Below are 25,903 nucleotides of genomic sequence, written 5' to 3' on the forward strand. Positions count from 1 at the left end.
TAAAATTTTGTTTGTTCACTTATTTATTTTGAAAGAGAGAGTGTGAGCAGGGGAGGAGCAGAGAGAGAGGGAGACAGAGAATCCCAAGCAGGCTCCGCGCTGTCAGCCTAGAGCCCCACAAGGGGCTCCATCCCACAAACTGTGAGATCATAACCTGAGCCAAAAACAAGAGTCAGACACTTAACAGACTGAGACACCTGGGTGCCACCTAGGTGTCTGTAACAAGGAATTGATTTAAATTTCCATCAGAAACGTGGCTCTTAGAAGCATGGTGTTAAAAAAATTTTTTTTTTTTTTTTTAGTGGAAGGTGATAAAAGTCTGTTTCTTTATTCTACATGGAATTCTCATTCAGGGCCATCAAGCCTCGGGCATCTGTTTCTTTCTTTCTTTCTTTCTTTCTTTCTTTCTTTCTTTCTTTCTTTCTTTCTTTCTTTTGTTCTTTCTTTCTTTCTTAAATATATGATATTTATTGTCCAATTGGTTTCCATACAACCCCAGCGCTCATCCCAAAGGGCATCTGTTTCTTTAAGAGGAGGAAAGGAAGCGTTGAGTCATTTGTGAGTCTCTTGCCCTTTGGTCCCTGCATATAAAATATAGCAATGCTTTCTTGAAACCGAACTTAAAATAGGAAGCCTGGCATCCGCATATAGCCACAGACTCTTAATTCTTTTCCTTCTTTCTGCCTCGCTGCAGAAATAGCCAGAGGAAGGGTGAGCCTTCAGGGCGGTACAGGCAGGTAAGCGCCACTTCTGGGTATGAGGTCGATGTTAGCGCAGGAGTCGCTCTGGGGCCCTATAAGGGGAAAAATTACAACCAACAAGTCGCAAATGGAAACACAGGCTCCCTGCAAATACCGGGAAGCGGCTTGGCTTTAGTCTCTGCCTACTTCCGAGGGCAACGGCCCAGGAGAAGGCAATCAAGTTTGGCAAACTGTAGAGCACAGCGCACTCTAAAGCATCTGTGGTCGGGCAGGGTTATTCGGTCTCCGCAGATGAAAACAGAAGAGCCAGAATTTGGCTCCAAGGAACAAGCGAGGCACCATTTCATCCCCACCTTCTTTTTCCGGGGCCTGCTCCCGGCTCCCCAGCTGTGCGCCGATCGCAGGGTTGGGACCCAGGGCCCGCCCTCGGCCTCAGGCATTTCGCACGGTGCCTTCCCCGCCTTTGCCAGGCGTAGTGGAAAGCGCCGTGGAAAAACTCAGACCCGTAACAAGTGGTCATGACTCAAAGGCTCCTGGAAGTAGCCTGCGGTGCGTTCGGGAGCCGCGTCCGGGCCGCGCCGCGTCCGTCCGGCTGCGCCCGTCCCCCGCTCGCTCTGCGGCCGCCGGGGCCCCGGGGCTCCCGGGCGCGCCGCCGCCGGCCCCGCGCATTCCTGGCCCGGGAGGAGAGCGCGGCGGGCGCCCTGCGCGAGCAGCTGGCCGCGCGCGGGCCGCTCGGAGCGCCGAGAGCTGGGGGAGGAGCCTGGCCCGGCCGCCGCCGCGCTCCCAGTCATTGGCCTTTTGTGCTGCAACTTTGCCCGACCCTCGGGGGGCCGCGCCGCCCCCGCGCCCGCCCCGCGCCGTTGCCCCGGGAAAGTTTGCGTCGCCGGGCCGGGCCGTGGGGACTCCGCGCGCCGCCGCTCGGCTCGGGAAAGTCAGCCGCGTCCCCGAAGGAAGGCGACTCCGCGCGAGTCATCCGCGATCGCCCCGGGCGGGTAAGTGCGCCGCGGCCGCGGGCGGGCGCCCGGGGTCAGGGAGGAGACGGGCGTCCCCGGGACCTTGGCCGCCAGACAAAGGCGTGCTGGAAGTGGTAGCCGAAGCTCGCCCCGCTTTCCCCAGGAGGCACTGGCTGCGGGCAGGAAAGAGGCGAAGCACGCATTTGTGGCCCCTGCTGGCAGAGGAGTGTGTCTGCGGGGCGGCCGGCGGGTCCCGGGAGTGTGCCCGGGAGGCTCGCTCCGGCGCTGAGACCGCTCGGGGTGCGCGCCCGCGGCCGGGGTCCCCGCCCAGGGTCGAGGTCTCCGCCCGCGATCGGAGTGCGCGCGCGTGGCCGGGTCCTCGCCCGCCGTTGGGGTGCGTGCCCGGGGCCGCGGTCCCCGCCCATAGGTGGAGTCCCCGCTTGCAGTTGGGGTCGGGGACCGGGGTCAGCGCCCGCAGTGGGGTCCCCGCCGGTGACCCGGCTGTGCGCCACCCCCGCGGGGGCTCCTCCCGAGTTCGAGCGGTGCCACCCGGTCGCGCGGGGTCACCCCCGGCGGGCCACGGCGGCGCGTGGATTAGCCATAAAACTGCACTGCATTTCCTCCGAGTTGGGGACTTTTAAATTCTCGAATAGTTACGTCAGCGGGGCCGAGCGCACTTCAGGGCTCCGGCGAGCACGTGACCCGCGGAGCTTCCCTCGGGCGTCCTTGACTCCCGGGCCCCCGCGGCGTGAGTCTTCCTTGGCCTCTGGACGTCCTCGAAAGGCGACTTCGAGAGTCCTGATTCCCCGCACTGGCCGAGGGCGCTTTCTGCAGCACGCTGTTGCCTTGGAGCTCAGGCCGTGTTCGTTGTCCTTCTCAGTGGTGGTCTTTCCTTAAAATGGCATCATCATCGTCATCGTCAGAGGGTTATCCTTGTTGTTCTTATCTGCTAGCTCTGCCAGATGCTGGGACAGGACCTTGTGGCCATGGGTTAAATACAACCGAGGTAGTGCGAGAAAGGGTGACTCCAGGCAAGGGTGGACTGGGGAGGTGGAAATAGGAGCTCTGTGTCAGGAAGGGCCCCCAGGGGGGCTCGGTTGCCGCTGAGACAGTGTGCAGGGGTGGGGGGTGGGGGTTACGGCCGTCCCAAGCCCCTACCAGCCGGGTACTGGAGATTCAAGGGTGCTGGTGCTGTTTTCTGTTTTATGCCAGAAGAGGGCGGAGATTCGTTAGAAGGCAAAGAACTCTGTGTTCTTCTTTCTCTGGGATTCTCTATGAGGCCACATTTCAAAAGCTGTTTTCATTGTAGTATTTGGAAGTGACTTTGGAAATGTCTGGGGCCATGTCCCGAGGCTGGGTTTCATCTGTGGTTTCGTCCATTCCGAATCACTTAACATGTTTCAGAGTCGAGTCTTCACGATTGTTTTCAGGGGCCCTGTTGAAGTTGGTGTAGCTGGAACTGGAAGGAAGGGTTTGCTGGGGATTGGGGAGTGGACTACGACAGCCGTGGACTTTGAGCAGCTCAGGCTGTGAGGTCTTGGAGAGAACAGGACCGGTTGTGCTGCGCAGGTGAGTCCCCTGGGGCTCCTGCTCACAGGCTCTGCCCTGGGCTCAGGCATTCTCCTCGGAGGAGAGCGGGAGCAGGAAGTAGGTCAGGAGCTGCCCTCCTTGTGTAGATGCCACGGCCGGGCTCTCGGGTGCCCGGTGCGTCCTCTTCGTCTCGTGCATTGTTGCTAGTCCCTCAGGTAGGCCAGGCACCCTAGAGCCCGACCCACCACAGGCTTCACCCGCTTATGGAGATGCACTGAGCAAATGCGCCCCGTCTGGGAAACCTGGACAGAAGCTGCTCCCGGTCCCTCTGTTCACCTCCTTCCTCTTTGTCTCTAAGTTTGAGCCCTTAACATTGATTATAGCTGGAGGGAAACTGGAAGATCCAAGTTGCATTTTACAGGTGTCCAAAGGGAAAGTCGGACAAGTCCAGAGTCACATGCGAAGGTGGGACTCAAACCCAGGACCCCAGACACCTGGCGCGGTGTGCCTTCAGCCAAGTCCTGGCGGCCTCTTTGGTCTCATCCTGCTTCGTACTGTGGTTATTTATGTTTGTCATTTCTGTGGAGACAGACACTGCTCGAGGGAGGACCTGCCTAGTTTGTAGTACACCCTGCAGGAGTGACACGGGCCTGGAAAGGGGGGGGGGTGGTCAGTGGTGGTTGAAGTGAATAAGACACAGCCCCTGCTTTCAAGGAGCAGTGTGTGTGTGAGAGAGAGATACTCCTGAACATACACCTGCTGGTCAGGCTTTACGAGGAGACTAGTGCCCAGTAGGGGATGTCTGGAAATGTACGAGGGTGTTTTGCTTGTCACTGTGACCAGAGAGGCCACCACTGATATCTCTCTGGTGAGGGTCTGGGATGCTGTGCATGGGATATTCCTGTACAACCAAAAACTGTCTCGTCCACAATGCCAATAGCACCCCCTAGAGAGGACCCTGCAAGGGTCAAGGGTTTGGGGAATTGGGAGAGACCAATTCTACTAGAAGATGCATGATGGGGGTCTATGGGCTTTTGAGGCCCCAGGCTGCAGGTGTAGATGAGGCTGGGAGAGACCGAGGGCTGAGTTTAGAGCACGTGTGTGTGTGTGTGTGTGTGTGTGTGTGTGTGTTCTTTGGAGATTCGGTTCCACAGCCAAAAGCAAATGGTTCGTGGATGAACTGTGGTTTGGGTTTACAGGCCCTGGTACCTTTTGCACAATCAGGAGAAGGTCTAGGAGGCTGGTGATCGAGTCTCTGACTCTCCCCGCACAGAGGAGCAAAGCGAAGGAGAAGGCTGCAGAACTGGGTGCCCTGGTCTCGCCCACTGTGACGCATGTGAAATCTGGCTCGATGGCTGGGTTTTGTCTCCCTGTCCCTCACCGAGGTCACGGTCCTTTGTCTATAACCTCAATAATCATTTCCACAGCAACTCACTGGGATGACAGAGCGGCCCAAGGGTTACGGAACCGTTCAGGACAAAGGAAAAGGCATGAAAAAAAGAAGACCCAGGGAAACAAAGCTCCCAGTTTAGAGACTGAGCTCCTATATTTGAGTCTCTGCCCCACTCTCGCCAACTGTGTGCCCTCGGGCAGGTCACTAACCGTTTCTGAGTCCCCATTTCCGTCTCCTCATGGTGGGGACACATACCCCTGCCTGCCTGGCTCCATGGAACTGTGGGGGCAAGTGCCATCATGTGCCCGCAAATACCTGGCAAACTGTGACGTGCTGTGCAAACAGGAATTCCTGGTTCTGTTTCTCACCTGGTTATGATTCAGTCCCTAATACCTCCAAGAGCTGATTTTTATTGTTATTATTTTTATTTTATTTATTTTTTAAAGGTTTATTTATTTATCTGAGAGGGAGGAGAGAGAGAGGGAGCGGGCGAGCACAAGCGGTGGAGGGGCAGAGGGAGGGAGAGAGAATATCAAGCAGGCTCTGCGATGTCAGCCCCGGAGTCCGTGGTGAGGCTTGAGCCCACGAATTGTGAGATCGCGACCTAAGCCACAATCAAGAGCCTATGCTCAACCAACTGAGCCATGTAGGCGGCCCTCCGAGAGCTTAGTTTTACTCTTCGGATTTTTAGGTGGGAATGAGACGGTGTGCTAGTCAACATCGTTCTCTTATTTGGAAGCCACTCAGCTAGCCTCCGCTTTTGTCTGTCCTCCCGTTTCATTGGTCGTTTCTATTTTGCCCAGAAAACAAGTAAAAATAACAGAATAGGAAACTGACTTCAGCTCTACCCACAGAGAGCAAATCTGGGGAGAAAAATGGAAAGAAGAAGCAGCTGCTGCATGGGCTCATATGCAGGTGTGGCTGTTTCCAGCCGCCCTCATCCCTCTCCCTGTGCACCTGTGGCCACGTGGGCTCCCCCCCCCCCCCCCCCCCGCCATCTGTGTCATTTACAGCCATGGCTTCTGGCCAGCAGTCCCAGCTTCCAGCTCCCGAGGGCAGGGGCTTGGTTCACATCATGATGGTTCCCCCAACGGGAGCCCCGTTCCAAAGAGAAAAGGCTGTAGGAGGTTGGCTCATGTCGGCATCAGGAACATCTTCTCCTTCCATCTTTTATCCTTCTGACTCTCGGCTTCCCATGGCTGCCTGCCCTCCAGCTGCCTCCTTCCTGCTAAAAAAGGAGAAGGTTCGGTATCTCGCGTGTGCCTTCAATGCAGCTTGCCCAGGAACCTGCATTCGACAGCTCCCTGCGTCAAGCTCCCAGGGTATCTGGCAGTCAGCCATGTGCCAGGGTCTCCCTCATCGAGGGCTGACCAGACCCCACCTCATGTCTCCCGCCCTGCCCTCTGGAACTGCGGGTAGATGCCTTTGTTCCTTGCAGAGGGTCTAGGCTTCACTGCATTCTGTGTGCGTAGGGAGAGCTGTCCCGGGTATTCGTGCTACTTGTGTGGTTTTGGAACCAGGGGGAAAAAAATCCGTGACCGTCAGAAGAAACTGAGGATTCAGCAAGGTTTACAAACACCAACAGGTAAACTTTGGCCTTGTCTGTGTAAAAACACTCAAGGCATTCGTTCAAACTCCGGCGTGCGAGCTGAGATGCCCGCTCTTACGCTCGAAGAAATTAGAGAGGAAGCCGGCCCTGGTCTGAATTAAGTGGCAGCGAGGGCACTCTGGTGGCAGCAGCTGATAACATCTCTGTTGTTGCTACTTTCCATGCATCCATATCGTCAGCAAATATCTATTGAGCCCCTGTGATGTGATTGACACCATGCTTTACACATGCTTCGAGCCCTTATCTCTTTCAACAATCTTTTCAAGTTATACAATTTGTCCCCATTTCACAGGGTCAGAGTCTGAGGCTCCAAGAGGTTAACAAACTTGCCCAGGGCCAACATGGCTAGTAAATGGCAGAGCTGGACTCAGGCTCAGATCTACCCTCTCCAGAGCCTGGGCCGTCTGGTACTTAGAGTTGCTACCCACCTACCTGCCCTGTGGACGACTCAGTTTGATTTCTGTGCCAGTGTTCTGGTGGAAAAGAGTCACCTGTGGGTTCCATGCGCTGGCTTTCGGGAGAAGTAGGCACCCTGGGCCAGGATCTTGACCCCAGAAGTGCTGGCCCGTTTGGCAGGTGTCTTGTCTCAGCCTTGTCCCTTTGATCCGGGGGACAACTGCATCATCACTCCCCTGAGCGTGTGGCTTTTCCCAGCACCTGGGTGGGATAAGTTCATTGTCTCTTGAAAAGAACAGTGGGCACCGCCTCCTTGCCTCGTCCTCCTGGAATGACTTCCTCCCCTTTGGGCTTGTCATCAACCCCCGTTCTTGCGCCCATTAACCCCAAGGGGTGTGGGAATGGCAGCCCAATTTTAACGCATGATTAAGTTGTACACGAGAAAAACGTCTCCTTCCGCGCCTCCTCCCTACCACCAGGCCTCCTGGGAGCTGGAGCCTTGAGTCACCAGGTCACTCCCTCCCTCCCGTCCTTAAGTCCTAACCAGGAACCTGGCCCCTGGCCAACGGGGCACTGTCCAGGCCTTCTCCCAAGCCAGGCCAGGGGCTGAACCTCTGGAGCCTCAGGGTTTGCAGGTCAGAAAATCACTGGGCTGGAAGGGAGCAGAGACGATGAACTGTCCAAACCTCCTCTTCTGGAGGGGGCGCCCACAGCCCGGGGAGGGAAAGGGTTCGCCCAGCTCGCCTGTGCCGGCTGCTCACCTGTTTTCCTGGGGGAGGCAGACCCCGCCTGGCAGCTTTCCTGTCACTGTTCACGGCTCATCCTGGAGAGAGATGCTGCTTGGGGCCGCGCGACCGCGACCCATCTGCCCTCGAGGCCTGGGGTCAGAGCAACCAGGACGGTGCTCGGCTCAGGGTGGCTTTGGGTAGAGCGACTTCCCTGCCCAGAGGCTCCGTTTGCTCTTGGTGAAATGGGCTGTCGCGTTGCTTCAAGTGACAAATGGCCTGCATAGTGCCTGGCACACTGGATGTTCATGAACATTGATTCCCTTTGCTGCCACCTGGATTCCTTCCTGTCCCATGACGTGTGCTGGCGTTCACACGGAGCCAGGGGTTTGTGCGGTGTGCCCACACCTGGGGGTACACACCTGGGCAGGGGAGGGGGGGCGTGCGGACTGGGACTGCGACAAAGCGCTTCCTTCTGGGGTGTTCTGTGGGGAAGGCCGTGCCCCCTGTTGTGTTTGTATTCATGATGTGGACCGCGTCCCAGGTGCCGGGTCCTTTGCCAGAGAAAAGTTCTGTGACTGGGCTCCACCCTCGCCACTCCCTGTTCAGACAGGGGCCAGCCACTGCCTGCTTTGGCAGATGGGGAAACTGAGGCTCTGAGGAGTCTTTCCACAAGGTCACGCAGCTCTTTATTGCTGGCGTGGGTCCAGCTCCTGCCTTCTGGTCCTACTCTGGCCTCCTGCCACCTGCCCCCGGGGAAGTGGGGGAGGGGCCTTAGTCATCAGCAGAAGCCCAGAGCCTTCCTTTCAGGGAGCGTGCCACAAATGTTCTACACCTTAAAAATTTGGCCCCCAAATATGAAAAGCACAGCTCATAACTGAAACGGACAAATGTTCAATTTTGAGTGTCTATAAAGTGTCGCGTAGTATGACCCACGTTGTTGGAGCTCATTTACCTCTTCGAAGAGGCAAGCCGCTGGCTTGCCTCCCTGTGGCTCTGTCTCTAGTGGTTCGTTCACCCCCGGAAGCGTTTTCCTTGCTGACTCTGGGCCGGGAAGCTAGCAGGGAACACAGTAGATTGTCCTTTCCCTCTTGCTGGAGCCGTGATCCCCCTGCTGGCCTGTCCCCTCTTCGTGCCCCACAGTGCCCCTCCCCACCCCAGCCCCACCCCGTTGGCCCTGCCACCCCAGGGGCCTCCACGTGCAGCTGAACTGTGACATGCCCGCTGGAGGAAGGACCTGGGACACAGCATGGGCTCCTGTCATGGGGACAGGCTCAGCGGCAGAAGGCCTGCGTTCTCGCCACTGTGTCTCTTTGCCAAGTTACTTCGTTCCTTGAGCCTCAGTCTCCTTTTGTAGAAAAGAAGTTTTCTGCCAGCTGCATGGGGTGATGGAGAATCACAAAACACAGCCTTTGGGGAAAGTCTCAGGTACCATACAAATATAAGTAGCTGTGTATTTTCTCAAGTTGTTTTTGAAGATGTTTAGTATTTTTTTTTTTAAGCGAAGGCTAAATCTTTAGATTGCTGGACTTTCGTATCGGGGAGTAGAAAGTCTCTCTTCTCCCTGACGTGGGCTCTAGGATCTCACAGGCAAGTTGCTTTGCTTGGAGTCGTGTGGGAGATTCTGCCTGTTCCTAGCTCGAGCCAGGCCCCCCCACTGTGTGGGGTTGCCCGGATCCTGTGCTTTGGGACTTGGGCTCAAATTCTGACCACTCCTCACCCCTTCTAAGGGCTGGATGAGCGAGCGTGTGCATAGTTTCCCTCCGTGGCAGATAAAAGCACTTAACAATGCTCTCTTATGACTGCTGTCATTATCAAGCCTTTGATTGTAATTACTTAAATTTGTTACAACATTTAGTACATGCTAACATACTGTCGTCGGCAGTAGGAACAGTGCCCTTGAGACCTTGGGCAGGCCCCTCCTCTGTCGGGGTCGGCTTCCTCCTCTGCTCCCGGGCACGGTGGGACTCTGGTTTTAGGAATCCTATTATCTATTCAGCCCCACTCCTGTACCTGGCCTTCAGGATTGCCAGGTCATATCCTTCTCACCTCATCGTTTCCCAGATCAGAAAAAGGACAAGTCGTTCTCCATAGGGGCTGAAAAAAAAAAAGCAAAGCATTGCTTGTCCTGAGCAGGTGCCAGGACCACAGAGCTGGATACCTGTGAGCACAATTTCTCAGGCTAGAGCCGAAGCAGAACACAGGTGTATCCTGCCCCTCAGGCCAGAGGACGAAGGTTTCGGCTCCAAATGCCAACGGGGAGATCCGCAGAGGATGCGCGTCGCGTGTGTGCTCCTTATGTTATGTGCCGTGGCTGTGGCGCCTGGCCTTCGCCAGCTGGGTCATGCCCGGCGCGCAACGGGCCAACAGCTCGTGAAGATGTGAGATTTCAGAAGATTCCATTTTGCTGATTGACGACCGGCTTTGCTCCTCTTTCTGAAACAGGAGTGAGCAGATGTGAGCCGCAGGGGGCTCCGTTTCAGCTCTGTTGGTGAGAGCTGCGCCAACGTTTTCCGGAGCGCAGCGCACGGCGTCGAGGGGGCCTTGCCCCCAGCTTGGGTGCTGCCTGGTCCTGTTATGACCTATCTGTTACTCTCTCTGTATTAGAAAAAAGGAAAGGTAGCGCATCAAAACCACATTTGTTTTCTTTCGAGGCTTTCTTCAATGCTTATTTATTTATTTGGAGAGATTGAGAGAGAGAGAGCTGGGGAGGGGCAGGGAGAGAGACTCCGAAGCAGGTTCCACGCTGTCGGTTCAAAGCCCGACACGGGGCTTGATCTCAGGAACCGCGAGATCACGACCTGAGCGGAAATCAAGAGTCAGACGCTTAACTGACTGAGCCACCCAGGTGCCCCAGAATATTCTTTTAAACTGAACAGCTGACTTCACTGAAAGATAAGTCTTAAGTAGATAATAGTACAGTAGGTCTAAGGTATTAAGTACAAGGTGTGAAGTTACTAATGTGGTTTCCAGCCAATTAGATATTCAGAATCCAAATCACTTTTTATTTCTCTCTGTGGCACCCGCACACGCCTGGTGCTGGGCAGACATCACGAAGCCTGTGGCACGGCGGGCCCCAGCTCCTCTGCAGGTGCCAGGGTTCCATCCAACGTTGACCCGGCACCTGAACTCCTCTGCGGCCTTGCTTGCATTTCTTCCTTCGACGTATTCCCCACCCTGGTACATAGTGCCACCTCCCAAATATTCTGCTGCGGGGCACCTGGGTGGCTCAGTCGGTTGGGCTGAATATTCTGCTGCTCCCCTGCTCGTAAATCTCGGATGCTCCCCATCGCCCCCCAGCCAGCAGATTCTTGGCCCGACTTTTGAGGCCTTCTCCAAGCTGGCCTGGGCCCCGGCTGCCCAGATGAGCGTCCACGGCTCCCCTTCTGGGCGGCCCCATCACTTGCCACGGTGTGTCCTCTAGGACCCAAACTGAGTCCCGGGACACTGGGGTGTGGCCATTTGCCCGCGTGCCTTTGCCCAAGTAGTTGTCGTTACTGAAATAATTTTCAACATACGGAAAAGCCACAAGAGTAGAAAACTCCCATATTCCCTTTGCCCGGATGCCTCCGTTGTTGACGCTTCACCACATGTGCTTGGTCACTCCCCTGTATTAGCCTGTCTCTTTTTCTGGATCATTCGAGAGCCAGGTGCAGACACGACTCTGCCACCCTCCAAAATACAAACCAAAATAGACACTCCAGTGTTTGCCTCCCCCGGAACAAGGACGCTCCAGCATCACGCCAATGCAGCCATCCAACTGGGAAATAGATGCACTGTGTGACCGTATCACCCAGGCGTCAGGACCCATTCAGATCACCAGCTCGTCCCCTTTTCCATCTGATCCCGAATTCAGTCCAAAAGCATGTGTCCTACTCGACGTAAGCTTGCGGACTCTCTTCAGTCTGGGAGAATTCCTCAGTCTCCCTTTGTCTTTCATGACCTTGAAGAGTACAGGTCTTTCATTCTGGAAAAATCCAACATGTGTCTATCCATAGTTTTCTCATGACCAGACTCTGGCTGGCCGTTCTGGCCAGTCATCCCACGGAAATGATGCTGTGCTATTCCCAGGGGGGGTCATGTCCCAGAGCACAGCGTGATGACCGTCCCTCCGCCAGGGATGGTGATCCTGGTTGATGCCTGGCCAGGTTGGTGCCCACCAGGTTTCTCCACCAGTAAGTGGATCCAAGAGCACACGATATCCTTTCCTTCTTTAAACCACCCGCCTGCCTTAGCGACCTTTGATGGCTGCCCAAATTGACCACCGCCCAGATGGTTCTGCAATGGTGACTTTGCTTCCATCATTCCTCCTACGCTTTTGACAAGTTGCCCTTGTACTGGAGAGAGGAACTTTTCCTTCTCCCCTTTTTGTGCATTTGTTTGTGTCTTTGTATCTGTGTGAACTCATGGATTATTACTTTACTGGATGGGTTAGAACCCATTAGTATTTGTATTTTTTTATGCCCGAATGCTCCCAGATTTGGCCAGCGGCAGCCCCTTGGAGGTGATTCTTAACGTCCTTTTGACCTCTCTGGGCAGAGGGAGCTGGGAAGTAGAGGTATGTGTATGTGAGTGCGCGCACACACACACACACACACACACACACACACACACACACTCTGCTACACCCAGTTCTGTGTTTATCTCATGCCTCTGATTGCAACACTGCTCGAGAGTGCTTTAGAGCCTAATCACCTTTTGTATATGCAAATGCTCTGTGAGAACCTGGCTCCCATTACCCTTGATGTGGTTCTTTTTCTGCTGCTCTCCCTGTCCCTTCTCCTGTGACCTTCCTTGCCCTGTCCGAGGGAAGGGAAGGGAAGCTTAGTGGCTTTCCTTCCAAACCATCTGAGAGAGAGAGAGAGAGAGAGCGAGAAGAGGGAGAAGATTCTCTTTTTAATCCAGAAACCCTTTTGCACTCGTCTGTCTGCTAAGCACTTTGCTTGCCCCGTTCCAGATCGCCCCACCTGAGAGAACCCTGGTTTTCAACCACAGTTTGTTCTGTTACCACCCTTCCCGGCTCTCTTTATTTTAGACTTTGAACTCCCCGTGCTCTTGATCGGCCTGTCAACTCCGGAGTGCGCGATCCCCATTTCCTTTTGACACTGCTCTGCTGAGGCACGATTGGCACATAAAAAGCTGTGCATTTGAATGTCCGCGACTCGCTGAGTTTGGGGATGAGAACACACCTGGGAAAGCTTCATCACCATCAAGACGTAAACGTGTCCATCATCTCCCAAAGTTTCCTTCCACTCCCGCTATTAGTATTAATTATTGTTATTATCTAGTGATCCCCATTGGATTCAGCCCGGGGCCCTTCTCAGGACACAGGTCCCTCGCGTGTGCGTAGAGCTGAGGTGCAGGCTTTTTAGACCAGAATGTGACTGTCTTCCTTTCTGATGCAGAGTCCTCTCTGCCTCAGTGTCTAAAGGGCGGGTGACTCATGGCCCTTCAGAGGAGCACTTGTTGAGGCCAGGGCCCCTCCCTGACATTCCAGCGGGAAATCAACCCTTTGCTGGCCTGACTAAATTTATAGTGGGCTGGTCCTGGCAGCTGGGGACAGCAGCTGGTGGTTAAAATCTCTGACAGATTTTTTTTTTTTTTTCCCTCCGAAAAATGTTTCGGTCACTCTAGTCCGAGCACCACCACGGGGAGAACTTAGAAGCCATTTATAGCCTCTTGCAGTTGGCCCAAGAAAAGCTGCTTCATGAGAATCCCTCCACTTCCCCAGAAGCCAGCTCTCCCCCATTCTCAGCCATCCGGAACAGAACTGGGTCACTAGAAAGACACAAAGGCCTCGGAGCTGCTGGTACAATGTGAATTTGACAAATGTTTTTTTTTTTTAGTAATTTCTTGTGGTTCAAGCTAATGTATGTATGTGTATACACACATACACTTTTATTTTAAAATTATTATAATTATGTTGTACGGGAGGTTTATAAACCTGTATCAGTGCCTATTAACTCTTGATCTACACACTATTCTAACACCCCGAGCTATGTGTCTTAGTCTGCACGTGAGAAGCAGAGAACTGAAGGCGTAAAGTAGAGGAGAGTCAGGTGGGTTAGCAGAGGTGCTGGCTGACGGCCTGCGAGTGAGGGGCGAGGCTGAGTTGGGAGAGTCCTTGGTGACGGTGCAGCCCAGGGCCTTTGCTTTTACAGATGGAGCAGTCACCTGGCTGAGATCCCAAGGTGGGGCCGGTCTAGAATCCAGCCCTCTTGACTTCATGTACAATTGTGCTTTTAGTGCCCCAGCATACTTCCTCACTGACATCATAGTGACTCAAGATGCTGATTGTGTGTCATTGAGAAAACATTTCATTATGTTCAAGATTCTCTGTTCAGAAAAATCGGAGAAGTGTCCGATAGGCTTTGAAGCATAATTCCTCCCAAAGAGTTAAAGTAACAATGCCATCCCACAGAATATGCAGACAGATATCTCTTCCTCACCAGATCCTCCACTGGAACCTTCATTTTCCCCAGTGGTGCCTGGCGAGCGAGGCGTGGCTGCGTTTGTGCCTTGGGACGAGGCCGACAAGCCCGTGGAAAATGTCAGCACAAAAGTGGGGACTTGACTCTGATTGTCCCATCCCTTCAAACTTTCGCTGAGTTACGTACAAGCCGAAGTTGCTCCCTGCCACTTGAAACTGTCCTTAAATATGTTTTCTTGTTTATTTTGCTTGTAAAAGCCGTGCATAGTCAGCACAGAACTAGAAAACAGAGACAAGTTCAACGGGAAAAAATACTCATGGGGCACCTGGCTGGCACAGTCCGTGGAGCAGGTGATTCTTGATCTCAGGGTTGTGAGTTCAAGCCTCACATTGGGCATAGAGATGACTTAAAACCGTAAAAAAAAAAACCCACTCATAATTGTACTACTGAAAGAGAATTACTATTAACACCTTGGCACACATCTTGCTTGGTGCTTGTTCACTCTGCTGCACGTTTCCTGCGTGTGTGTTTGTACATACGTGTACATATCTACATGTATACACACAGATATATAAACACTGATATACACGTGCACATGAGATCTGGATCGTGCTACTGACATATTTATTTATTTATTTATTTACTTATTTATTTTGAGAGGCAGAAAGAGAGAGGGAGAGAGAGACTCTTAAGCTGGCTCTGCGCTGTCAGGACCGAGCCCCGATGCAGGGCTCAGTCCCATGAAGCATGAGATCATGACTTGAGCCAAAATCAAGACTCAGATGCTCAACGAACTGAGCCTCCCAGGCGCCCCCATGCTACTGACAGTTTTAAAAACATTTCTTTAGTTAATGATGGACGTAATTACCTCTAGGGATGTGGAGATCTACCTTATTTTTTTAAACAGCTGCCAATAAGTCTGTTTCTACAGCTTTGCCTTAATATGATTAACTGTCTCCTACTGTGGGACATTTTGGTTGTTTCCCGTTTTTTTGTTTTGTTTTTGGGGGGGGGGGTTGCTATTATGGTCACAGATGTGATCAGCATCTTTGTTCGAACCCTTAATCATCGTATCATCGTAAAATAAATTCTTGGAAGTACAGTGGCTGTGTTGAAGGGAACAAAGTCTTTTCTCGCTTTCCGTGTGTATTGCCAGAGCTCCTGGGTGATGTTTTTCCATTCAGGTTTTTTTTTATTTTTATTATTTATTTATTTTTTTTTTTATGACTTTGGAAAGTCGCTAATGCCTGTATTTTAGGATTCTCTGAATTGTGATCCAGAATCCCTGCCATCGTCCCGCCTCCAAGCTGGCTCCTTCCTTTTCCCCTTGTACGCCTTTCTCTCTGACTCCTTGGGCCTGGTCGCAGGGCTCTGAGATCGAGTTCTGGGGGATTTGGAACGGTGGGTGGGAACCGTGGAGGAAGAAGGGAATGTCACAAGGTCCATGGGAATAAATAGTAAGGTGTGGTCATGGGCTTGTGCTGGTCTCATCACATTTAAAACATAGTTTCAGGAAATTCACCCTGGGCCCCCCTGCCTCTCATTCATTTCAATGCCAAAGGCAGCACTTTGTGGCAGAGCATTGGATAGAAGTTGGGGGCTGATTCCTTGGCTTAGGGTCTAGTTCCAGTCCCTTGACCTGGCCTTGGGACCTGGCTCCCGTCCACCCCTCCCCTTCCCAGTCTCCGCCATCCACACTCCCTCCACACTGACCTTCCCAGTCTCTGTCAGCCACACTCCCGCCACACTGACCTTGTTGTTCATTGCTCTAGAATGGCCGACTCCTCCCTGGTTCGGCGTTTTCAGATATGTGGCTGCAGACCCTCTGTCTTTCTCTGACTCTTCAACCTTTGGGACACGGCCTAGAGTGGTGGTTTAAAAACATTGCCCCTCGAGTCAGGCTTGGGTTTATATCCTGCTTCTGCCCCTTACCAGCTGTGCAACCAGGGACAAGTTATTCAGCCTCTCTGCGCCTTAGTTCCCATATCTGTAAAAACCCCATTACCATGAGGTTAATGATGGTACCCACCTCACAGGGTTGTCGTGAAGATCATATGTGGTGATATCTATGAGGACTTAGACTGGCAGTTCCTGGCACACAGTACACGTTAGTGAACATTCATTATGGCGAGCTGACCGGGTGGCCTCACCCTACCCCCTAAACAAGGAAATGTTCCCTGTCTCCCGGCTGGGACCTCCTGGCTTTATCTCACACAGCCTTCTGTATCTTTCCTTCTTGGTGGTGACTGCGATTGGTACTAAACAAGCATTTTAAGAAATGTCTGACTCTTGCCTAAGACTGTAAACTCCACGAGGACGGGGCCCGCCTCTTCCTCGTTTACGACGCAAGAGTCAGGCTGCAATCCGTGCCTGCTCACGGAACAAAAGTGAGGGCCCTGCTCCTCGCTGCCCAGAGCCAAGTTCATCAGAAAGAAACACTCATGGACCTCCGTGATGAACTAGTAAGATGTACCCGATTATGGAAGGGGCTTCCCAGCAGAGTGAGCTGTTGTGTTGACCAGACTGTGACGGTGACCTGTGTCCCTCTGCACTCTCAAAGCCCGCTGCCCTTGGAGGCTGTCTGGCATCCACTTTCTCAGTGGATGAAGGGCCAGTGCGGTTTTTAAAAGTTTCTAAGGCATATAGTTCAAAACTTAAACAACAAAACAAAACAAAACAAACAAAAAAAAACGATTAAATGAATTACTAGGAAATGGAAATGATACCCGGCCAGGATTTCTCCTTCCTGAGCACTATTGACACTCTGGGCCAGATAATTCTTTGTGGTGGGGCTGTCCTGGGCATTGTAGGATGTTTAGCAGTGTCCTGACCTTTATTATTAGATCCACAGACAAAATTACTCTATCAAGTCGCCCTGCAGGCTTCTAAAGACTCAGTTTCTGTGTTTTCTCCTCCTGGGCCAGCGCCACCTGTGGGCCACACTTGGAGTAGAAGCAGATCCTTCCGGAAAGCCTGCTGGGGGTCCAGATAAACTGTGCTGTTCGAACACATTGAAAACTTCAAGGAACATTTCTGAGCCTGGGTTTTTTTCCTCTCCTCTCCCTAGGTCACCTATAGCGGATGATGTCATCCAGCCAGCTGCCCTCGAGGACCTTGAAAACCCACTGTTAGCCACCTCTCCCCACCAGGGTGAAGCCATCAGCCAGGTCTCCGGGGACCTGACAGCCCAGAGGTACCGTGGGGGCTGGGCCTGCGTCTGGTGGTGGGACCCCGGGGCCCAGTCTCTGAGGCTGCCTCCCTCCACTCCCCTCCCCTCCCCTGAACGCCACCCCTACGTAGGTTTGCACGCCTCTGCTGCACAGGGCTGGGGACTCTTCTTGGGGCCTTAGGGACCTAAGGGGACACGAAGAAGACCCCGCCCCAATGAGCGATTTAGAGATCTGTTCCCTTGTGATCTTCAGGGGCCCCTATTTAAAATAGAAGTCCTCTGGGAGAGAGGACGTGCTATTTATACCTCTCCAAGGAATGACTCAGTTGACTGCCTCTGACCTCCCAGGACACGAGCTGGGTTAGCAGAGAGCTGTGGTCAGAGCAGAGGGGAGCCAGCAGCACCATGGGGAGAGGGACCGGGTCCTTGTGCCTTTGCTTGGCCGACGGGTTTTGCCGGGGTGGGGGGGGGCGCGGGGGTTCTTCCCTCACCTGCACTACGTGCCTCGGCAACCCCACAAAAATTGCAGATGTCCAGGTGCACTGTGCATAACCCCACTGGCACTTGATTTCCAAGAGGCTTGCCCAGCATCAGCCTCAGGACTTGGTTCAGATGCCAGTACACACACACACACACACACACACACACACACACACCTATCTCTCTCTATACACATGCTCCTCCCCACCCCCCCCCCATATATACATATAGGTTTATTTAATACATACACACACACACACACACACACACACACACGCCCCTATCTCTCTCTATACACATGCTCCTCCCCACCCCCCCCACATATATGCATATAGGTTTATTTAATACACACACACACACACACACACACACACACACGCTTCCAGTTTTGAGATTTAATTCACATGACGTTGCATAAGTTTAAGGTGTTATATACACAGATGTTTTAATTTATGTTTATATCAGTAAAGCAGCCCCAGTGTGTGACCCCACATGGCAGCAGGGATAGCGTGCTGAACAGGCGCTCCCATGGACGCCGAGCTGGGAAGCTGGTGGGGCACACCCATCCATCCAACCCTCCCCCACCCACCCCCCCTGGCCATTTTACAGGAGGGACCCAGAGGGGCAAGCGGAAGCTCTCTGAGCGCTGGATGCAGGGCGACTTGGCTGTGGGGTTCTGTGGCTCCCAGAAGAACTCACGTGTCTTTGGGTCTTGTCCGTGTTTCTGAAGTTCCCTCCCAGCCCTGAGAGCGTATTTTATTTTTTTTCATTTTTATTTGTTTTTTAATATTTTTTAATGTTTATTTAGGCAGAGGAGAGAGGCAGAGTGCAAGCAGAGGAGGGGCAGAGAGAGACAGAGACAGAATCGGAAGCAGGCCCCAGGCTCTGAGCTGTCAGCACAGAGCCCAATGTGGGGCTCGACCTCACAGACCGCGAGATCATGACCTGAGCCGAAGTCAGATGCTTAAGACTGAGCCACCCAGACGCCCCCCGCCGAGACTGTATTTTAAATGATTTGTCCCAGACCGCACAGTAGGCAGTGATAACTGCTCTTAAAGCTTGCTCTGAAGGCCCCTTCTGTGCCCCAGGCACCGCACTTGAGTGTGTCACATTGGGTGTCTCTGTAAATCCTCCAAATACCCCTAGGAGGTGAGGGGTTCTCTTAGGAACCCCTTCGCCATTTTACGTATGAGCAGACTGAGGCTCGGTTCCGTTAACGTGTTCAAGGACACGTAGCTGGAGAGTGGTGGAACTGGGATTCCAAGCAGGTCCTGCTGGCCTGCCAGCCTGTGTTCGGCTGCGGGGAGAGCCAGTTTCCGCCTCCCACAGTGCACGGGGTTCCGCCTACATCACTGGCCCCTTTCAAGTCCAAGGAAGATGACGCACTGTAGGGCTGTGTCACCTCTGACCGTGACCAAGAGTGATCACAGGATGCAGGAAGGAACCAGTGGTCAAGTACAGATTTTATCTGTGCTGAGAACTTGGCCAGCTTTCTGGCTTTATTTCCCAGGAGAACGGTGCAGGTAGAGTTCAATGAGCAACTTTGGTGCCTGGCCAGCGTTATTGAACATTTGTCTGGGGTCTCATTTTCTTGGTTTTACTGGAAATCAGTAGAAAAGAGGCAGTGCTGATAGGAGCAAGGGTGGGTCTGGCTTTGGTCACCAGCTGCTTCCACAGAATACTCATTATTCACTGATTCCATATTTGTGAATTTGCCCCTTCCTAAGATTTATTTGTAACCCCGAGATCAACGCTCATGGCTTGTGGTCATTTGTGAACATGTGCAGAGCAGCAAAAATCTGAGCTGCCTGGGGCCCTTGTTCCCAGCGGGGGTGGAGGAAGACGCCCTGTCTTCTTATTGTAACTCTCTTACTGGAAACAGGTGTCTGCATGGTATATTTAGGGCCATGGCTTTTGTAATCTTGTGCTTTTTCGTTCATGATCTTGCTGCTTAAAATGGCCCCCAAGGGGGCGCCTGGGTGGCTCAGTCGGTTAAGCGTCTGACTTCGGCTCAGGTCATGATCTCACGGTCTATGAGTTTGAGCCCCATGTCGGGCTCTGTGCTGATGGCTCAGAGCCTGGAGCCTGCTTCAGACTCCCTGTCTCTCTCTGCGCCTCCCCTGCTCACGCTATGTCTGTCTCTCTCTCAAAAATAAAAAAGATTAAAAAAAAATTTTTAATGGCCCCCAAGGTAGTGCTGAAGTGCTGTGAAGCGTATTTAAGTGCAAGAAGGCTGTGGTGTGCCTTCCGTAGAAAATATCCATGTTAGATAAGCTTCATTCATGTTAGATGAGCTTCATTCAGGTGTGAGTTATAACGCTGTTGGCTATAAATTCAATGTTAATGAATCCATGATATCTATTAAATAAGATGTTTTCACACAGAAATGCACAGAAAACAAGGTTACGTAGTGACGGGTTGACAAAAATGTTGTGACCAGGGGCTTAGAGGAACCTAACCCAGCTTACCTGCTGGGAACGGTGGTTCACAGTTTAGCTCCCGGAACAACTTGATAGAATGTAACTACTGTGGGTAACAGGAATCAGCTGTACCTGACCTTGCCGATCCCAGAGAATAACCACGAAGGGCATTCTAGGTGGGCACTGGTTGCTTTTTAACCTCAGAAATGGCCCTGCCGCCCCACCCCACCTGTCTTACCTGCTGGGGCTGCTGTGACAAAGGACCACAGACCGAGGGCCTTATAAACAGCAGAAATGTATTGTTTGTAGTTCTGGAGACTGGACGTCTGTCAGGGTGGTCAGGTGAGGATCCCCTTCCCTGCTGCAGACTTCTTGCTGCAGACTTCAAATTAATTAATTAATTTGAGAGAGAGAGAGAGAGCACAAGAGGAGTGGAGTGGCGGGGGGGAGACAGAGAGAAAGAGAGAGAGGGAGAATCTCAAGCAGGCTCTGCTCCGTCAGTGAGGAGCCAGTCTTGGGGCCTGAGCTTATGACCTGGGAGATTATGGCTTGAGCTGAAATCAAGAGCCGGATGCTCAACCAACTGAGCCACTCAGGTACCCCCTGTGGGGTCTCTTATAAGGGCACTAATCCCGTTTGTGGGGACTCTCAGGACATACTCATATCCCCAAGGCGCCATCTCCTATTTCCAGCACATTGGGAGTTAGGATTCCAACATGTGAACTGAGGGAGGACACACATATTCAAACCACAGCACCACCCTCGGATCCCCTCGCGGGTCGTGTCCCGCGTAGGGTAGGGACAGGGGAGGCAGAGGGGAAGAAAACAGGACAGAGAAGGCTGAGACGGTGCACTCTAGAGGTTTGCTCCCCCTAGGAGTAGGTTGGTACTTTAAGTTTCAAAATTAAATTTAAATTAAAATTTAAAAAAATATATATTTTTTTGGCATGGAACTGGAGGGTTTGCTTTAAGCCACCTTTCTGCCTCTGTCTCGATTACCTATTGGTTCTTTGGTGCCACATCTTTCCCTTACAAGACGTCTTCTTTCTGAATTGGAAAAAAAGGCACCCCCATCTCTGAGGCAGTTCTCAAATACAATGAAAGGCATTCGCACGCCCCCCTTCTTCTCTGTTAAAGCCGTCGGAGGACATCAAACCTTGCTTCTTCCCCAGGGAAGAGCCTCCGAACCTGCTCTAAACCGGTTGACCTTCCCTTTTTGCCGTTGGCATCCCTGGGCCCAGACCTTCGAGAACATTCTGCAAATGACTACGCTGTCCATGGCCCATCTGTTTAGTATTTTCAAGACCGTTTTTAAAGCAGCGGAACTTGTTTTTTAAATAAAACCACACTTATTAAACAGAGTAAAACGGGGCACTCTGGTTACATCCTGGAAGTTCCTTTAGCCAGGAATCCAAACAGAGGGGTCTCTTTAGACCTTGAGGGCTCTCCCTTGGACACAGCTGGAAAGCCACTCACCTGACTCCTGTCCAGGGAGGCCAGACTCTAGTGTGCATCCAGATAACCCAGTTACAGCACACATTGCTGCCCCGCCCCTAGAACTTCTGACTCAGGAGGCCTGGGGAGCAGCCCAGGACTCTGCATTCCTAAAAGATCCCAGGTGATGGTGCTGCTGGTCTGGGGTCCACAGCCGGAGAGCCACGAGGTAAGGCGGTGCCGTTCTCGACCTGTCTGGCTATCTGCAGCTCTTCAGGATTGGAGACATCTGCCCCTAGCAGCTGGTGGCTCGAGTTTCTGATTCCCACTGTCAGACGAGAGAGCCAGGAGTGGGCATAGCTCCAGCCAGTGTCATAGCCTCGCTATGGAGTTACCACGGTCGGAAACTTCAGAATTTTCTGAAGTTGAAAGACAGGGAATTCATGCAGATTTACAGCTTCTGTTTTTCCTCTTGCTCCTGAGCCATGCGTTTATTTTGGGGGCAGCGTTTGCACCAAAAGATTTTCAGCTGTGGGTATGCAGGAGCGGGTTCAACTGCCTCGCCGAGTTTAACCAAACTTTTATTGAAGCAAGCACCGTATCGTAAAAACTGCATGACAGAGTGAACGTATTACTGTTGCTGTTGTTGTTTTTAATTTAGAATAGGGATCACGCAAAAATCTTCTCTCAATTCCAAAAACAATAGATATAAAATAAATAAGTGACAGAATTCCTTTATGCCATTTAAAAGGTATGTGTTGGGGTGCCTGGTGGCTTAGTCAGTTAAGCATCCCAGTTCTTGATCTTGGCTCAGGTCATGATCCCAGGGTTGTGGGATCAGAGACCCTGTGTTGGGCTCCATGCTGAACGTGAAGCCTGCTTAAGATTCTCTCTCTCTCCTTCTGCCCCCTCCCCTGCTCGCGCACTCCCATTCTCCCTCTCTCTCTGTCTCTCTCTTAAATAAATAAATAGATAAATGGTATGTTAAAGGTACACGTTTACGAATCCAGTTGATGTGGCCAGTACCCAGTTGGCCGAGTAAATTGGGGTGCATCTGCATGCTCGGACAGGGCCTTTGAGTTTCCAAGTAGCTGGCTACTATTACATGGAAGCTTATCACTTGCCATGTTGGCAGGGTTCAAATATTGCCAATTTCATATCTCAGACGAACGCATGACCTTGTCCTTGTTTTGGTTTTTCACGGATCTTGAGCAAATTTATCTGTGTAGGTAGATTTTTCCCTTCTGAATAAATCGCTACATCTTGGCCACCTGAGATCAGTTTCCTCCGTCCTCTGCATGCCCCTCTCTGCAGTCTCTGTAACCACAGAGCCACTGGCCACTGGGGGGGAATTCGTGACCCAGATCAAAGGCCCTCGGATGGCGTTGGGGTGGTGTTTATGGCCTTTCCTCTAGTTTATTAACTAGCCTGAGTTCTGCTTGGGTCAAGCTCAAAAGCAGTTTCCCATCTCTGAACATAGGCTTGCTTTGTGGAGGGAAACAGGGTAAGAATGTTCTGGGAAGGAACTGATAAGCCAGTTCAGGGTTAACTGTGTGGAGCCAGCCCCCCTTGTTGAACGTGTGAAGGTCAGGATGTTTAGGGCCTGTTCACACTCTCTCGCATGGGCTGAGTTTCACATGCTGGTTTATCTCGAGAGAGACTAGAAATAGCTCGAGGGGCCTGCCTTGGAGCTTCCAGCCAGTTTGCAAGCCTGTCTGGGCACCTTGGGACTCAGGCTTTGCAGCAGCTGCATCTCCGAGGAGTGTATCTCCCATTGCTGAGACTGTCTTATGGAGGGAAGCACAGGCCTCTGCTGGCCTGCTGTCCGGGGCCCCGACCGGCCAAGCTTAGCTCTCCAGAGCAACAGTGTCAAAGTGCTTTCTCCCCTCTAGCTTGTATCTGACTTTCCATCTGAATCGAGTCTTTGGCCTTAGCCTTTGCCCTATTACGTGATTGTGTGCACTTGGGAATTCAAGAAGGAAAAAAATCAAGAGCCTGGGAGGAAAGCCTGTTGTGCTAATACCTTCCAGATGGCGATACGAAATGGGAGATAAGGTGGTGTCGCCCATCTGGCCCGACAGGACGTGCTGTGTTCTGCCCGGGGTTTGGGGGATATTATCGCCCTCCGTGACAGCCAGGTCACTCTGGTGTCTGTCTTTGGACAGGGGCTTAGCTTGGCACCTCCGGCCGATCTCTGAAATGCAGTTCGCTATCAGGTCAGTGGGGGATCTGCCGGGAAGGACTCAAAAGCCCGGAACAGGCAATCCAAAGGTAACAGTTACTGGCAGCATCTTGCCATGGCTGAACTCACAGGCCTGTCAGGCTGAACGGAAGCCCTGAATGGACATCGTCCGTGTGTCTCCGGTTCCTGCGTGGGGCGGAAACTGCATCCAAACGGTTAGGAGACCAGTTGTTGTTTGTGGGGACCTGGGTGAGGCACTGAATCGGAGATGGCGAAGTCTGGCCATTAGCCATGGCTCGCCGTCTGCGTTAGGAAGGATTCTAAGGTCTTGTCCAGCTGGGCCTAGCAGGAAAGAGTGCCATGATCAGTAAGTCATGCCTGTCTGCTGGAAGGAGGTGTGGTGGCTCATGTGGCCTCTTCTTGTTAACTCTTCTCTTGAACAAAAAAGGCTTAAATTAAATCAACATTTCCTTCATTTTCCGAAAAGATAAACATGCTGTGAATGTGAATTCAGCTTCTTTGTTATTCCACTAAGGCTTGGAAAACATTAATTCCTTAAATGAGAAAAGGGAGCTCAGAGTTTTATTAAAAAGGCCTTCAGACACCCTACCCCCGGCCCATTTTATAGAAGAAATCGAGGCAAGAGAAAGTTAGTACCGCGCAGAAATGAAATGAGAATTCACGAGTGAGGCCTGCATCGGGGTGCCCTGGCTTCCTCTGTGCCGGCTCGGTGGCCGTCCGGGAGTTCCCGCTGAGGGCTGGCAGGGGTGCTGGCCATTGCCAAGGGCCCGGCTCCCTGACCGCGATGTCTGAGGACGAGCCCCTGCTGGTCAGGGAGGCTTGGGTACAGACAGAAGCTGGCACAGAGGGGCTGAATTGTCCCCACCTTGTCTAGCAACGCTGTCCCCCAGGGCAGCTCAGGCTCGGGGCGGGGTGGGGGGCAGTACAGGGACCCTGTGTAAGTTCCTGCTTGGCGTCTAGAACCAGGGCTGGCCCTGTGGGCAGGCCACCCAGACAGTCGCCCAGGGCCCTGTGCTTATTTCAATGGTGTGCTGTCACCGTCCTGAGATTCTTGATCCTTCTGGAATGCGGGGCTCTGTATTTTCACTTTGCATTCCATTTTGCCCTCGAGTCAGGTTACTGGTCCTGCCTCAGACTGGGATTCCAAGAAGATTGCACAGGTGTCCTGCTGTCGGTGGCCTATGTGTGGGGGACGCAGGGAAGGAGCTGTCCTGTGTTGAGCACTTTTCACGTGCCAGGCTCTGTGCTGGGGGCCGGAGAGGCCACAGTGGCTGAGACTTTAGTAGGGGAGCAGGACACCTTAGCTGAAAATGAGGTGCTCAGAGGTGGGGCCGGGCCCAGCCTGGCCATGCAGGATGGGCATATTACCCCCACCTGGGGAGGGGGTAGTTTGGTGGCCCCTCAGGATGATTATGGGGGGGGCTGGGAGGGGGCGAGAGACATAGGCATTCAGGGGCACGGTCTGCTTGAGCCAAGGCACAGAAGCAGCCTGGGGCATCAGGGGGCCAGCTTGGTGGGGTTGGAACAGAGAGAGGGAGAGGACAAACCTGGGAGGGGACAGGGACAGAGATGGGGTGTGGGAGGCCAGGGAGTTTTTTTCACCTAGGTTCCTAAGGCTGCAGAAAGTTGGGGAGGCTTTCAGGCAGGGCAAGGACCTTATCAGAACTCGAGCTGGGTTATCCTGGTGACCGTGGGGGTAGGTGTGAGGGGACAGAGGAGGCAGGCAGAGCGGGGCGTGCAGGAGCCCTGCTCAGAGAAGTCGTAGCCGTCGTCACCAGCAGAGGTGGCCGGGACAGAGAGGTTCCGGAAGGAGAAGGAGGTGACTCAGCAGGAAGGGGTGATGGAGAGATGAGGACAATCCCAGCTTCTGGCGCTGATCTGAGTCACTGAGCGCTTCCCTGTTGGGGCCTGACCCCCCTGACCCCTGGCAATGGGCCAGCAGCCAGCTGGAGGCCCCTGGGGGGGGGGGGGGGGCTCTGTTCTTAACAGAGCAGTTGATTCATTTGTTTGGTACCTTTGGCTCAGAGAGCCTGGTGCGGGAAGGGTGTGGCCCTGGTGGTGGGCCAGCAGGAGGGAGGGTGAAGGGCGCAGGCTCCATGGCCTCCAGGCTAGATCTGAGGGGACCCCCAGTGTTCCCAGGGCAGGGAAGTACCTGTCACCTGTGGGCACGCCCCTCAGCGGAGTGTGACTGTCAGTGCTCTTCGCCCGTGGATTTGGCTTTGCTCTGGGGCCACAGATCCCAGGCCGCGTCTCCCACTCTCTCCGCCAGGGTTTTCAAAGACGGAAACCTTCCCCTGCCGTTCCCCTGCCCAGAGTTTTCTGGAAGCAGCAGAACCACGGTCTGTATCGCCTTCCTCCAGCTCACATTAAATCAAACCAGATCTTTACGGGGCTTGCCGAGGAGGGAGCACTGTCACTCCCGTAGGAACCGAAATCGGGGACTAGTAAATTTCTGTCCA

At 53.0% G+C, this 25,903-nt stretch overlaps 1 protein-coding gene across 2 annotated transcripts in view; it reads left to right on the top strand.

Annotated features, from left to right (window-relative positions):
• The first annotated feature begins 679 nt into the window (after positions 1–679).
• Positions 680–25,903, top strand: part of LOC122201876 (transforming acidic coiled-coil-containing protein 2-like) — a 125,766-nt gene continuing 100,542 nt past the window's right edge. The window contains exons 1-2 of one of the 2 annotated variants that reach the window (XM_042907839.1): positions 680–737; positions 16,806–16,931. The gene's annotated coding sequence lies outside the window, so the exon portion shown is untranslated. Of the gene's footprint in view, positions 738–1,452; positions 1,694–16,805; positions 16,932–25,903 lie in introns of those variants that run through there. The other variant, XM_042907838.1, reaches the window with a different exon arrangement.

This window comes from Panthera leo, chromosome D2, assembly GCF_018350215.1.
Source record: "Panthera leo isolate Ple1 chromosome D2, P.leo_Ple1_pat1.1, whole genome shotgun sequence".
Classification (NCBI taxonomy): Eukaryota; Metazoa; Chordata; class Mammalia; order Carnivora; family Felidae; genus Panthera; species Panthera leo.